The following is a 17,193-nucleotide window of genomic DNA, read 5'->3' on the forward strand; positions in this document are numbered from 1 at the left end:
GTAGGGTCATTGGGGGGGGGGGGGTAGAAGATATCACAGGTAGGGATGGGGAATGACTTGACATTGTGGTGAAATGCCTGCTTGGTTTCCAAAAGGAAAATATGCCATCTCTGGAGGACAGTTTGACCAAAAGGGAGAAAAGAGTGGAGGTCGGCAGAGAGCCCAGATTTTGGGAGATGAACCAGGAGGGGATTGGTGGAAGAATGTATGCATCCTGGAGGAACAGAAGAGGTTCAGAGGACTGTGAGAACAGAAGGAACCTGATCAGAGGAAGGGCCGGAAGTAATAGTGAGACCACCTACCTGTCTATTATGTGAGAGCAATAGGTTTTGTGCCTTTGCCTTATAGCTGGAAATCCAAATAATGTTGAGCGCTTTAGATTCAACAGAATCTAGGAAAGATATGATCCTGAGGCCGAAGACCCGAGGGGAGGACAGTATTCTTTTGAGCCGCAGAAAAAGGCCTTGTCGGCTGTATTTCTGAATTTCCGTCATGACTTGGAATGTAAAAATCACGCAATGTGAAGCTGGCTCCAAAGGCAAGTCATGGTTGGATTTGTATATTTTATTACTACAAAATACTCATGTTGTAACATAAAGATTATTTCGTAATTTTTTGGATGGTGTGACAAAGCTTGTAATTATTTGGCCCAATGAGACAAGCAGAGAGTTTGCAGCTGTTGAGGGGAGCTGTATGACACAATGTGGCACAGGATATCAGAGAATCACAGAGGTGATTTATGTAAATGAGGAACAAGTCTGGGCACAATACATTGCCTTGGGGCACTCCAGCCTCCATAGAGGATGGCAGAGGGTTTCATCCATGTTGCTACATGATGTTCCAGACCATACCCTTCGTCGGACCTTACCTTATACTTCTCCGACGAAGGGTAAGGCCGGCAACGCCAGCTTCAATTCTCTCCACAGCCGATCAACCACCATTTAAGATATTTTATTTCCTCCTTGTTTTGTTGTCTTGTGTGCTTTTGTGTTTGGGATTCATGTTTGCAATGTCTTGTCGAATAAATTATGTATTTATCTCATCAGGAATGGTTTGCCTCGTGTTGCAACCATTTTGCTGCACAAATGATTAGGTTCATTTGGGATCCCAATAGGACTACAGATATATGAATCCTGTTTTATTAACAAGCACGGTAATATACCTTCTTAGGTCACCGGCTGGTGGCAACAGCTCGGTGCTGGCTTGTGCAAGACAGTGATAATGCAACTACTGCATCCTTGAGACCTTGATGTCAGTGTCGAGGGTAACTGCCTTGGGTGTGGTTGCATTCTGTTAGGAGGTTGACATCCATGAGATATTTGGTGTCATGAGTGGGATTTGGAATGATTACGGCTCTTCTCATCTGACTTGAATTACTATCATAACTTTGAGCGCAACTTTGAGTGAGATTTGGAGATAAAATCACCTCACAAGTATGAACAAGAATGTGACTGAGTAGTGTCGTCAATGATAGTCTGTGTGGGAACTTGAGCATGGATGACTGATATAATTTTGTGGTACATCTGCCGAGAGCTGCCTACTTCTATATCTCGCAAACCACCAGGGGGCCGGCATGGCTCGAGGCAGGTGGCGATAGTTGTCTGTGGGCGAGCATGATGGGTAACCTGCACACAGAGATCTCTGTCATTGAGAAGTCAGCCATACATTGCTTCCTTGGCGTCATCTGAATCCCGGCATGGGAAGAACTTCACAAACGCAAGTTATGACTTTTCCAGAAAAGTTTAGCAGTCCTGGGTGATGTATGCCTCACCAACATTGTGTTACTACCATTCTGTTGTACTTTGCTGGTCTGTGCATTTCTGTTTTCATTGCGTTTGTCTTGACACATTTCAGTTGTCATGAGCTATGCATGACCTTCTCACATTGTGAATGATATCTACATGCCAAAGGTGAAAAATTTGACTTAACGAACCACCGTCGACATGCTTCATCATGCTTTTGACAACAACAGTGAGGTTGGTGACGTGTACACACACCGGGATCATTACACTCAGGAAAGTGTTATGATAAGAGCCGTGATCAATCCAAATCTTACTCCTGACATCAAATGTTGCATAGACAGCAACCTCCTGACAGGATGCAACCACCATGCTGAAGCAGAGACTTCAAGGAAAGCCGAACAATTGCTGTTTTGCACAAGCCAGCGCTGAGTAGTTGTCACCAACCTTTGAATCAGCGGGGTACACAACCACACCATTTCTAGATAGCAGGAAGAGCAAAAGAGAACAAATGAATCTGTGTATGGCCTTTCATTACCTGCCTTGTGGCTACACACTGTGCTTTCAAACATTCTTCGCTCACGCCCCAGCACCGGCCAATGAGGCGGCATGTGTTGCCACCATTGCGGCATCATGTCAACAGGGTATTGTCACTGGCGCTGCATGAACCAATGACGTGACATCTTGCAGTGCGCCAATGGCAGTACTCCCTCTGGAGTCCTTGTAATGGCTGGTGCTGCGCCGATCACCTTGCACTCAGAGCATGGGCTGTGAGTGTGGTTTTTCAGGCCAAAAATGAACCAATTAAGACACATCCAAATGCCCCCCTCTCTTACCTTGTTTGGGAGACTTGTCTGGCTTTACAGAAAGGACAAGTATGAATTACACTTTCCACTTGAATGCCTCTGTCAACTGTACCACCCCTCAGGGAATTGATAAGAACAGAACAACTTCACTCCAATGGGTCCCTGGTTATATAAAAAAATTGCTCTAACCTATGCAAACACATAGACCATGCTAACTTAACATCCTACCGAGTACCTAATTCATACCCCCTCCAACGAAACAATACTTTGCTATTTCTATGGCATAAACCTTGAGGTGTACATTATTATTTTCATTGACTTCTGACTTCTATTCTCTGGGGTGGCAGCTTTTCTCTTCTCTTCTCCAAAAGACCTGCTTATAAAGTCAAGTATATCATTCTGGATTTGTCTCTGTTGCCATCAATTATTTCCCATTTTTGTTTTTATTGTTCTTGTCATGTGCTCATTACCCTGTGCACATGAAGCAAAAAGCAGGGTTAAGCAAATGGTTCATGTCTGTCCGTCCATCTGCATTATCAGATTATGACCAACGAACAACTTACATATTTAAATTGAATGTTACATTTTGAACATTAAGTAAAACATGGATCGGAAGACAGGTCTGCCATTCTCTTTTGGCTCATTTTGTCTCTCAATTTATCTCGATCGCACATGTGCAGAAAGGAGTGTGATAATTTTGTTTTACCCTGTCCTGCTGTTGACAAAATTGTCAACAAAATTGAAAATCATTCCAAACAGGAAACTTACTGCTTTCAAGGATGTCATAAAGGACACATACAACAAGCACAAATAACTAATGTAACGTGTTGGGGTGGTGTAATCGACACTGGGTAAAACAGCGGTAAAACCCAGAATTAATTTATTTATACACCTTTAAACATCATTATATCTTTATATAAATTGAATTATATACTTAAAGACTGTAAAACACAAATCACATTCATAATACTTCCAAAATCATGCAATATAATCGATATATAGATTGAGTCTGATTTAATGTAATTGAATTCCAGGCTATGATGCAACAAAAGGTGAAAATTTTAAAAGGGGGTGTGTGTGGACTTTCTTTCGGCATTGTATATGGTTTAATGCATTCACTGCTTGACCTCGCACCATGTCCCCCAGAGGGACTGCTTATCCATAGCATCTGCCAGATCTGTGTCTATATTTTCGAAGGCTTAATGAGGTGCTCCACAGGAAATCAAAGCAAATATGGTGAAAAACAGATGATTTAAAATAAAAGTTGTGACGTTTGCATGTACCGATGTACCACGTGACACATGCACAGACGAGCAGGCAACGTGGCGAATTATCTGCAATGTTTATTTCACGGGTGATTAAACTTTGCGATGTCTCCAATGTTGTTATTCGTTAAAACAGCAACTCTTTTGTGGTAAAGTCAATATTTGAAGGAATTCTTTAATTTCTTTAACTGCTGCGGGTGTGGTGAAGACTGGCTTTAAAGTTAAAGCGATCCTATACAGTATGTAGCCACAGCCTGTCCAGACGGTCCTTATCAACCATTTGAATGGAGTGCCTACTTGAGTGGATAAGCCGCTTGCCAAGCGCCCTACAGTCAATCGTGCTGCAGTTCGTGTCCCGATCGGGATGTACAGTCGGCAGTTGCTACAAGGTAGATGTGCATGATTTACAAAGGTTATATGGCTTTTTGTTGTGAGTTTCAGAGCAATATATATTTGATAACATCCGATTTCTGAGCCGTTTGCTGTATTAACATGGTACATTGGTTGGCGGTCCGCACAAATGTTATAACTTCATTTTAAAACATCAGTTTTTCACCAGATTTGCTTTGACTCCCTGAAGAGCACCTCGTGAAACCTTCCAAAATATAGACCCAGATCTGGCAGACGCTATGGATAAGCATTTTCTCTGGGAGACATGGCGTGAGGTCAAGCAGTGATTGCATTGTATTATATAGCTCAATGAAGCTGGTTAATTTTGGCACATTCCTAAACATTTTGTTCACTCAACATAATTCTCCAAACAGTAAAAAAAAAAGATATGTTTAATGCTTTGGAACTTTCACATATTCTTGTGTATAAATGTAGAAGGAGGGATCATAGCCTATCGATGGACAGGCTTAGTTCAAAGACTCATTATTTCTTTAAATTATTAGATTTCACTCCAGATTTTGACACTGATTTAGTCCGGATGATATCCCATCCTCAAAGCCGTCGCGTTTTGACTTATTTTGCTGCCTCCATGTTTACTGTATGTTCCTACATCAGTTTTGTTTCAAAACTTGTGCTAATTTGGTGAGTATTCTTCCGTCTTGTCATATCGGGTTTCCCTGAGGTCTACCCGTCTTCCCGTCTATGTGCACAATCGTGTTTATTTGCAATTTCTCCACTTTTCCTTCCATCCCTCCCAACTATACCCTCTGTTTCATGTTTTAAAATATAAAGGTCAGGTCAGGTATGGGAGCATGTGCCAGAACAGCGCGTCGCTGCGTCCACTTTCCGCCGGTACTCCAGAGGCCTCCGTCTGGCCATCCCCCAGGCAGATGCCAGGCCCATCCCCATCTCCTTGAGATGATGGTCAACCTGCTGTAACCATGAGGCACGTGGTCGGCCCACTGGCCTCCTCCACTCATGAGACTCCCTCGCTGAGAGAATCTGGTGAGCAGGATCAGCGTCAGGAAAACGAGCCACATGTCCATACAGCCGCAGCTGACGCTCACGGACTATGCAGGTAACAAATCTCATCCGAGTCTCTCTCAGCAACCGCTCGTTGGACACAAAATCCGACCAGCGATAGCCAAGGATTCTCCGAAGAGACCTGGTACCAAAGGAATTAAGTCTCCGTCTCAGATCCTTGGTCAAAGTCCAAGTCTCGCACCCATAGAGCAAGACTGGAAGTACCAAGGACCTGAAGACTCGGACTTTCGTCCTCCCGCACAGGTACCGGCAGCGCCACACCCCATGATCCAGTGAATCCATGACTCCCCAGGCCCGACCCAGACGTGTATTGACCTCCGGCTCACAACCTGCGGAGACATGAATATCACTGCCAAGGTAAGTGAATCTATCCACGACCTCAACATGCTCACCACAAACAGACACAGACAGGACAGCAGCATCCAAGATGTCACCGAAAGCCTGGATCTTTGTTTTGACCCAAGAAATCCGTAATCCCAACGGCTCCGACTCCTCATTCAGCACCTCGAGGGCCCCCAAGAGGATGTCTAAAGTCTCCGCAAAGATGACTGGATCATCTGCAAAATCAAGGTCCGAGATCTTGACATTGCCAAACGATGCACCGCAACTTGATCTCTCCGACATCCTCCCAAAAATCCAGTCCATACAAGTGCTGAAAAGTGTGGGGGCAAGTACACATCCCTGACGAACTCCAGTAACAACTGGAAATAAGTCAGAGGCGGTACCACCACACTTCACAGCACTCTCAGTACCAGAGTAGAGTTCAGACATCAGATCGATCAGTTTCGGTGGCACCCCACGAAGACCAAGAATCCTCCAGAGGACATCCCGATTCACTGAATCGAACGCTTTACAGAGATCAACATAGGCTGCAAGCAGCCCCTGCCGAAACTCTCGTCTGCGCTCGGTGAGTACACGAAGTGCAAGGATACGGTCAATCGTTGACCTCTTTGGTGTAAAGCCTGACTGCTCTGGACGCTGGTGCTCAAGCAGATGGTGGCGAACCCTATCAAGAATTATCCGAGCAAAGACCTTGCCCGGCACTGAGAGCAGCGTCACCCCTCGGTAGTTGTTGCAGTCTTGGCGATCACCCTTCCCTTTCCAGAGAGGGACAACAAGGCCCCTCTTCCAGTCAGTTGGGATGATGCCTGTGTTCCAGGCAGAGCACAAAACTGCATGCAACGACACGAGTGCAGCATTTCCACCAGCCTTGAGAAGTTCGGCATGGATGCCACAGATCCCTGGAGCTTTGCCCCGTTTCAACTGGTTCACCGCAGCCCGTGTTTCCACAAGCGATGGTGGACCACAGTTGATTCGAGGGTCAGCAACAGGGATTGTAACACCCTAGACGTCCAACTCAACAGCTGGGGGATCAGCCTGGTACAACCGCTCAAAGTACCGGCCCAGCGGGCATTCACTTCAGACTCCTCTGCCAAGAGCCTACCACTCTCTGCTCTCACTTCAGTGCTCCGAGGGATGGGCTTGGATGAACGTAATGCGCGTAATGCACCTGTCCACAGGTGATGCTCTACCCCCTCACAGATTCCTCGCACATAGGCCTCCTTGTCCACCCTCAGTGCACGTACAGTTTTACGCCTCAGCTCCCTGAACAGCTCAGCTCTGCCATTCAGCCTGGCCCTGCGACTCTGGTCAATGGTATCCAGTGTCCCTTGAGAGACAAAATTCTTCTTTGCCCTGCGGTGAACTCCAAGGCATCCACCGGCAACATCAAGGACGGTGGTCTTGAAGGTGTTCCACAACTCTTCAGGACCCCCCAAAGCACCCAGACCCCCCAAGTGTCCACTCAGCCTGTTCGCAAACTCCTCAGCTACTCTCTCATCCCTGAGCTTGGCAACATCCAGCCTAGGCTGGGATGGTACCATTCTCCAGGATTTAAGGTGCAGCTTTAGAGTTGCTACAACAAGCCTGTGGTCAGTATTGAGGAACTGAGCACTCCGGTAGACCCTGCAGTTCTGGATCATCCTCCAGCGACCGTCAATGAGGACATGGTCAATCTCCTTTGCCACACCGCCAGCGTTGGAATACCAAGTCCAGCGATGAGCTTATGGCGCTGAGAAAACATGAACCAGCCACCCTAAGTCCATGACTTCTTGCAAAGTCAAGGAACTTAGTGCTATTCTGGTTCATAGTTCCTGACCCATGGGGACCAACACACACCTCATAACCATCCCTATCAGTTCCAGTCGATGCATTGAAATCCCCCAAGACTAGAAGTGTATCTCGTCTGGGGCACTGATCAACCACAGACTCGAGTGTGGCGTAGAATGTGTCCTTCACGGTAACATCACTCGCCTCAGTCGGAGCATAAATAGAGACCAGGGAAATGACACCTAAGGAGTGACGAATCCTTAATCTCATAATACGCTCGTTGACCGGTGTTACCTCAATTATCATTGGGGTCAGCTTATTGGACACAGCTACAGCAACTCCTTGGGTATGGTAACCATCAGAGCAACCAGACCAATAGTAGGTGTAACCACCCACCATTATCTCGCCGCAATCCGGTCTCCGAACCTCAGAGAGAGCTGCAATCCCGATGTCCAAACGCTTGAGCTCAGATGATAACAGAGACAGGTGATCATCCTCTCTAGGGATAGGACATTCCAGGCACCCACCCGAAGGGACCGCCTCAGGTTAACCCAAGGAGACCGCCGTCTGGGTGGACGACACCTCAGCACCACTCCGACACACTCTCCCGCAATCTGACCCAGGGATGTTACCCCGTGGTTTCCCTCCTATCAAAGATTGGGGGTCCCGAAGGCTTTGCCCCAATCCCATCATCCGGTGAGCTGCCCTGCGAAGGGAAGCTGCACAGGAGGTACTCCCACGGAGTGGGTTTTCAGATTTTTTTTGCGTTTTTGCGTTTTGCGGAATGAAGCGTTTTACGGTGGCTGGAGTGCAAATCCTGCCACCAACCTCCTAATAAGAAGTAGCCCAACTGCAGGAGGACGTCCGCAGACACAGTTGGGCACTAGATATGGATGGCCGTTGGCTCACAAGGAGCTCCTCCGCCCTTTGACAGGTTTTGTTTTTAATCCTGCTGGGTGTCCATATCCAAACACCCTCCTCACCAGAAAACCTGGTGGGGGAGACGGTTTAGTCGCCGACAACCCGACCATGGAACAGGTTAGTACAGGTTTACATGGTACCTGTAGCAGGTCACAGATCGAACCTGACCTGACGAAAATATAAAAAACACACAAAAAAACTTTTCCCTTTTCACCTTTTCCCCACATAACCACGTGACTTCCTGTGCCACTCTTCTTCTTCCTTCTACTCCCGCTTCCCTGCCAATCCCACTTTGATCATGAAGGTATTCACCACACGCCTTCACGGCCTTTTCATCAAACTTTTCCTTTACTCTTTCCCCCACTTCCCTAATCTTAAAAAAAAAAATATTTTTTTAAATGATCTCTTACAACACTTCAACTTCCCCTTTCCGCCTAGTTCTTATTCAAAATCTTGTGTTCAATTCGACCTTTCTTGCATCCTGTGTCTAAAATTCCCATCTGTTACAAAGCTTCCTTTTTCCACTCTGTCAATTCTTCTGCGCTCCATCCATCTTCCAATTATTTAAACAAATCTCTGCCCTACAAATTATTTAAATCCCATTTTGCAATACTTGTTCATCTTCCATCATTAATCATTCTTTATTTTCCAACTTCAGTGCAAATTCATCCCACCCCCATAAATCATCCTCCTCCTAACTCCTTTTCTCTCTGTTATACCCCTCCCTCTCAATTCAGCTGTCTCCTCCCTCTTCAAAGCAAACTTCTCTCTCTTCCCCCTCACCCGTCTCCCTCAATTCCCCCTCCTCATTGACTCCTTTTAAAATCTCCCCCATCACTCCCCCTTCTCAAAGCTGCCTCCCTTCACATCCACAAAGCTGCCTCCTTCTCCTACCCTCTCTCTTCCAGCTCATTCCTCCACCTCCTCCAATCTCCAACTTTGTTTTGCCCTCAATCTTAATTCTTTTCACTGCTACTCATCCCTTCACCACCTTGCCCTTTGTCTTCCTCCCCATCGGACCCTCTCCTCTAGCTCTTCTGCAATGTCATCAACTGTGAACAACTCTCACTTCCTTCCCCTTCCATCCCCTGCACCAACTGCCTCCTCCCCTCCCTCTTCCTTAACAGTGTGGACCTCAAACATCCAGGGCCTTCATTTGAACCTGACTGATCTCTCCATGCAGGTTGCCACTGACAAACCAGACATAATCTGCTTAACAGAAACTTTCCTCCTTCATGACCTCTCTGACTCCTTCGTTTCTCTCCCTGGTTACTCTCTCCTCCGGTATGATAGACCTGAGCCTCGTCCTGGTGGCAGAGTTGCTCTCCAAAACAAAAGCTGTGTGTTGCACCATCTACCAAACAGTGATGACTCCATTTACATCTCACTGGCCGAAAACATCGACCAACTTCTATCCACTCAATCAAACTCTCTCTTCCTCATACATGGTGACTTCAATTGCCATCAGGCCAGTTGGCTGGGTGTGCATACCCCTCTCACCTGTCATGGCACTTCAGCAAAGGACTTCTGCGACTCATTGGGACTGACTCAATCTGTCAACTTCTCGACCCGGATCTCAGCCAACGGTGTTCCGTCTCTTCTGTGTTTGATTTTTGACCATTTCCCAGAAAATGTCTGCTGTTCTGCTCCAATCGGTTAATCTGACCATATGCTTGCGAAAGCAGTCATCTCTCTGGCTGTTGTTAGAGAAACACCTCAGCACCAACGAGTCTGGCATTTCCCTCAGGCCAAGCGGCAGGACCTTCAAACAGCCATCAAACTTCTTGACTGGTCTCCCATTTCCAGTCTCACCAACATCAATTCATCCTGAAAATATTTTCAAAGAAATTTGCTCTCTCTCTCATGTACAGATTTATCCCCTCTCGTCTTTAGTTGGCCTACCCTTCCTCCCACCCATGGTACACTGAAGCTTGTGGTGAGGCTGTTGTCCTGAAACAACTTGCCTTTGCCTCATAGAAGGCAAATCCTTCTGAAGAAAATTTCCCTTCCTTCCACAAAGCTCAGAACAAGTGTGTCTACCCTCAGTAGAGCAAGGAAACAACATTTTTCGCATCTAAAGTCTGAACTATAAAACCTCTCTCCCTCCTCAAAATCCTAGTGGCATCTAGTTAAGTCTGTTTCTGGTGTATTTTCCCCTCCTGCAATGCTCCTTTACCTCAAATGGCCGCACAGCTGACACTGCATGTGAAAAGGCTGAATGCTTAAACTCTGTGTTTGCTTCTAAATCTTGTGCCCCAAACTCATTGCATTTTGCACCCACCTTACCCAGTCGCACCCAGCTTCCAGGACTCTGTGTCCTTTTCTCCTGACAAGGTGGAGACCTTGATGTCAAATCTCAACTCAGATTCTGCAACCGGTCCAGACGGCATCAGCCCTCGTGTTCTAAAAACCTTCTATACTGCTCTTGCTAACACTCTCTCTGTTCTAATCACCCTTTCGTTTACTCAAGGTCATCTGCCATCAGTTTGGAAACCAGCAAAAATTACCACTCTGCATAAAAAAGGGGCAAAAGCTGATCCATGCAACGACAGAACAGTCAGCCTGCTCCCAATCATCAGCAAGGTTATGGAATCCATCATCGCTCCCGACATCAAATCCTTCCTCTTCACCGATGGCTTGGTTTCCGACCATCAATTTTGAATTATCCCAGGTCAATGAACCCTGGACATGCTGTTTCTGCTTTCCCAGCAATGGTTGGTGGTCCTAAATGCCAAATATGAGATCAGAACCATCTTCCAAAACATATTGTGAGCTTTTGATACGGTCTGACATCCCGCACTGCTCACCAAACTCCCTTATGGTATCCAAGGCAATCTCCTCTCCTGTCGCAGTCAATGCATGGCTCTTAATGGAATTCTCTCATCTCCTTAAGGCATTCAGGCTGGAGTTCTTCAAGGCAATGTACTTGGCAATGTGCGTTTATTGGTTTTCATCAGTGATCTCCCAGACTCTCTGAAAAATTCAATTTATCTCTTTGCTGATGACTCCACCCTCTGCCATACCATATCTCATCCCTCTGATCAGCAGGCATCAGCCTCTTCACCTTTGCAGACCTGGATAAAATCACCTGCTGGTCAAACATATGGAACATGTCTTTCAATCCTGATAAATCTCAAACCCTCACTAGGTCTCTCTGAAAGGACCATCTGGGACCCCCTCACCCCCCACCCCCCATATATTTTCTCAACAATCTGCTGGAAGAAGTCCTTTCATTCAAGCTTCTGGGTCTCACTATCTGCCATGATCTTTCCTGGGAAAGCCACAATTCCAACCTGGCCTCCAAAGCCAGTCGCCGACTGGGAATCCTCCGTCGTGCAGTCCTTCCTCGGACCACCTGAGCTCCTGACCACTTACAAAGCTTTCATCCGCAGCCTGATGGAGTACTGCTCTCTCCTCTGGGCTGTTGCGCCTGCCTCTCACCTTTCTCGGTTTCACGCTGTGGAACCCAATGCATTTAGGATCATTGGTATCTCCAGTGGTGAGACTGAGTCTTTGGGCCTCTCACTCTCTCACCGCAGGCAGGTCAGTGGTCGTTCTGTCTTCTACCATCTCCTCTCCGGTTTCACCCCCCCTGCTTTGTCTGCGATATGTCCCCACCCCCCCCATATTTCTGGAGGGTGCTCAAGGTCCACCAGCAACTACCTTCTGATAAAACTACCAAAATCACGAATCACTGCTCACCTTCTCTCTTTTATTCCTCTTTTTCCCCACCTTTGGAATAAACCCCCACACTCTCTTCAATCCCATTCTTCCCTCCAGGCCTTCAAAACAGCTGTTCACCACCACCTCTTATCTTCCCCCATCCAAAACCTCGATCTTTTCTACCCCCGTTAATCCAATCCAAAACCACCACCTTCAAATTCCCCGCTTTCCTTCCTGAAAGTCCCTGTCATGTCCATCTTGTATAACCCGTGTTCCCCACCCATCCCTCTCCCTTCCAGAGATCTCCTAATGTCTCTGTTCCCCACTATTTTGTCCTTCCCTCTCCCGCCCCTCTTGTCTCATGCCCCCCCTTGCTGTGCATTGTGTGTTCACTCTCATATGACCCTTGACAATGTAGACAAAAAAATGCACTTTCTCAACAATCCCCTTGAAGAATTGCTTTCATTCAAGCTTTTGGACCTCACGATCTGTCACGATCCTTCATGGGAAAGCTACATCTCCAAGCTGGCCTCGATATCCAGTTGTCGACTGGGCATCCTACGTCGTACAAAGTCCTTCCTTGGCACATCTGAGTTTCTAACAACTTACAAAGCATTCATCCACAGTCTGATGCAGTACCGCTCTTCCCTCTGGGGTGGTGTTCCTGCCTCACACATAGCTCAAGGTCATGCTGTGAAACCCAAGGCTTTTAGGATAATTGGTATCTCACGTGATGAAGCTGAGTCTTTGGGTGTCTAACTCTCACCCCCGGAGGCAGGTTGGTGGTGTTTCTGTCTTCTACAGTCTCCTCCCTGGCCTTGCCCCCCACCGCCCTTGCTCTGTCTATGATCTGTCCCCCTGATATTTCCGAAGGGCACTCAAGATCTGCCAAAAAACCCCGTTTGGTGAAACTGCCAAAATCAAGAATCATTGCTCCCTTTCACTCTTTCATTCCTCTTTTTCCCTGTCTCTGGAACAAACTCACACACTCTCTTCAATCCCACTCCTCCCTCCAGGTCTTCAAAAAAGCTGTTCACCACCATCTCATGTCTTCCCCCAACCAAAATCTTGATCTTTTCTCCCCCTCTTCATGCACCCCAAACTCACCTCCTTCAATTCAAATTTCCTGTTTTCTTTCTTGAAAGTCCCTGTAGTACCATCTTATTTTCCCCATGTACCCCACCCCATCCCTCTCCCTTCCACTGATCTATTGTCTCTGTTCCAAGGGTGTAGCCAGAGGTCCAAAAGCGACGAGGCGAAAATAGGTGAACTTGGTTGATGTGACGGTGCGGTGGCGATAGGGATAGGTGGGGGGCGCTGATAGTGTGATTTTAGTTTTGTGACAGTATATATCTGGGAGGCCAAATCTGTTAAAGGATGTTCATGATCGATATCCTGCAAACACAATAAGAAAGTAAACATGGGGATAATTTTATTTTCCTGTGTAATATTAGGGGGTGGGGGGGTATTGTCCTATTTAGGTATTGTGATAAGAGTGGAGATAAGAATATTCAGAGCACTGCCGGGTAGCTTTGATAGTTCACTCCCCATGGAGCTCAGATGGCCAGAGGGCTCAGGCAAGATCATATTTCAGGAAATGAGCGACGAGGCAACTGTCTCGTCTGCCTCAGCCTGGCTACGCCACAGTGTTCCCCACTATTTTGTGCTTCCCTCTCCTGCCCCTCTTGTTTCCTGCCTTGTTATATGTTTTGTGTATTAGTTCTTACACGAGCCTTAACATGGTATACAAAAAAAAAATAGTCTGTGAGAGTAGATCATGGAAAATTGCATCATTTAATGCATGAAATTGCGCCAAACTCCTAATTTGAAAACTATAGCTCTTTCAAAAGTGTTTCTTACACAGTGTTTCGTATTACACAGCTTTGTAAGTAACACAAATTACTTACAAATACACAGCATTTCGTAGCTATGATGAACAAGCATTCGATCATATGAGTGAAGAAAGTGAAGAAAGTGAAGGAAAAAAAAACTTAATTGTTAAGAAATCGTTACACCCTGTTCCAAGTCAAGGCATGGTTGAGCAGGCCAAAAAACATGGCAGCTTCAGACCCCAGCAATGTAACCCAGGATACGCCTTAAGACCCTAAAGAGTGAGGTGGCTGAGGCAGGTGCCTGATAAAGGATATAATTAAATAAAGACGTTAATTATCTTCAAAAGTGGTGTTATAATTAACCCAAACACCCAATTTTCGCTCATGCACTTCGTTGGAGTTCCCTTAGTATGCATGAAAAGTTTCAGGGTGCGAGGTTTCATGGTTTTAGAGTTATGAAGGACACACACACACACACACACACACACACACACACACACACACACACACACACATAACATTAAAATAAGATGCCATATTAAAATGTTAATGTTATACTGGGCGTAGTGGCGTGCACCTGTAATCTAGCTACTCGGAGGCTTGGGTTGGAGGTTGGAGGATCGCTTGAGGACAAGAGCTCTGCACTGGGCCGCGATATGAGAGGGTGTAGGGCAGCCCGGAATCATGGCGAAACCCAATCCTTATCCCTGTGACGTAAGAGGTGACGAGGGTTGCGTCAGGAAGGGCATCCGGCGTAAAATCCATGCCAAATCAGTATGCGGATCATAACGGAAGATCCGCTGTGGCGACCCCTAACGGGAGCAGCCGAAAGGAGAACAACAACATTAAAATGTTAATGTTATCTGTATTTATATTCAGTAGATAACACTAACGATTTACTTTTGTTGTGGGATTGTGATGTAACAACGTCAAAATATATCATGATGGTAAACCAGAAGAGGATTGTTGTGCCATATCATGGCATCGTAATGTGGTGTCGTTCTTCATTGTTATATTTCTTCCTTTTTCTTCTTCTTCAATCACAATCCCACAACAAAAGTAAAATGTCAAAAGATGTCGTAATGGCAATCCATAAGAGCATGGTGGTGTTGTATTATGGCATCGTAATGTGGTGCCATTCCTACCTTGTTTGGTTGCTTTATTGAGATTTCATTCCTCTATGTTTTTACATTTTTCTTTAAATCATTTTTTTTTCTGGTTTCTGCAATTTTTTGAAAGTAATAAAATGCTTAATGTTTTCCATATTTTGGGATGGATTAAATCCAACTATGTTATTAAATTTGGCTTCTAGAACATTCTCCCCCTCCATACCTCAATCCTGGCTTTTGTCTCAGTCCACCATGTGGATTACCACCACTGACTGAAAATAAATAGAATGCTCACTGCCATTCACAACACACAGAGCCCGGTGTAGCTGCCGGACACTATCTTGGTGAGCAGTCGATGCTGGGTGAAGACGATTTCCGTCGTGCGTTTGCATGAAATTTGGAAAGACAAACGATCACATTTTTTTCACCTTTTGTGTGATACTTTTAAATAGTAAACTTTATCATAGTAACTATAACACTTTCCTTTTCCCAATAAAGTTTGAGAACAAATATTCATTTAGGAGCATGAAAAACTTGGGGCAGTTTAAGGAAACTTATGCAGATCAAGTCTGCCCGTTTATTTCCCAATTATTTTTAGATCCTCGTGGAGGATCTCTAAGTCTTACTCACGTTGTGGTTCTTGTGGACTTTTTTGTTTCACAGCCGACAGTCTTCATCGAAACTTCCTGAAACTTGTTATATATATATATATATATATATATATATATATATATATATATATATATATATATATATATATATATATATATATATATATATATATATATATGTACAAATACCTTGCGCAGACAGTAACCATCTCCGATTTTGAAAATTCCTCCGAGAAAAAAAGTTATGACGTCAAAATATCTCCGCTAATGGAAATCGCCTTAAAAATTATCTCAAACTAGGCAAGCTTTTTGAATTCTGTTTGCGGGAATCGAACAGGGCATTAGCAGAGATGAATTACCGCACATATGATACATCACTATGACGTCATATCAATTTTTATGACGCCATTCCTATTTTTTGACATTTTTTGTTTCACAACCCAGAGTTTTCATCGGATCTTCGTGAAACTTGCCATGTGTATGCAGAAAGCCCACGCGCAGGCAGTAGCCATCTCTGATTTTGGAAATTCTTCCTCGAAAAAAGTTGACGTCATAATATCGCCGCTAATGGAAATCGCCTATACCATTATCTCCGAAACGAGGCAAGCCGTTTGAATTTTGTTTGTGGGAATCAAGCCGGGCATTAGCACAGATAATTTATTGCAAACCTGATACATCACAATGACGTCATATTCGTTTTTATGACGTCATCATTAAGAGGACGAGGATCTTAGCTCATTTGAGCTTGTTTTTGGTCAAAATTGAAAACAAAATTTTGAAATCTTTCGAAATTTTGAAAAAGTTTTGAAAAAAATAAAATAATAATTTTTTTTGAAAACGTCAAAAATTGAATTTACCGATCATTTTTTTATTACATACCAAAAGTAATGCAAAGCAAAGTGTTGAAACATAACCAATTTTATGTGTAGTAATGCGCAAATTGTTGGTGGAGTAAGCATCTGAGAAAATGTACATGTCTACTGCAGGCATGGTAATTCATCAATGTGTGTGCCGTCCCTCGGATGAACGTTAAACTGGATGTCCCATTGCACACTCACCTGCCTCTAAGTTGTCTAGTCTGGGTTAGAATTCCGACACAGCTATAAACTGTCATCTTGGTGTTTCACAGGCAGGGTGATTAATCAATATGTGTGCCATCCTCCGGGTGGATGTTAAACTGGATGTCCCGTCGCACAATCGTCTCCAAGCTATCTAGTTATCGCTGGCACCAGCCAGTTCGTGAAAGATTGGGTCAAACTTCCCTCGACCGAACTGACGAGAAGGTGGGATTAATGGTAGCCGTAACCACAAATACACTCGTTGATCCTCTCCCGTTAAATCTCCTTTCATAAAAAAACGTTATAAACAAATTTGCGGGCATAAAACAAATTGATTTACCAACAGGGTTCATGTGATGATATGAACACCATATGATAAGTTGCGATACTGCAGTGATATTTCAGAGTAAAAATACACCATTGTGGTTCATCAACATACAACACCTGTGAAACATCGTTCCACAACCTTCGCGGAACAGAATGGAGCAATTGATTGCCACACAAAATGTCATTTTAATATTTGTCTGGCTTTTTCAATGTGGGGCGCGTTCAAAACCACCCCGATCCACGACGCGGGTCAACCAAGTTGGTGCTAACGAAGATGGTGCCGGTCACGTGGCCTCGAGCTCACGGTGGTGACACTTTT

This window comes from Eptatretus burgeri, chromosome 7, assembly GCF_056783735.1.
Source record: "Eptatretus burgeri isolate ZD-2024b chromosome 7, Ebu_testis_v1, whole genome shotgun sequence".
Taxonomy (NCBI): domain Eukaryota; kingdom Metazoa; phylum Chordata; class Myxini; order Myxiniformes; family Myxinidae; genus Eptatretus; species Eptatretus burgeri.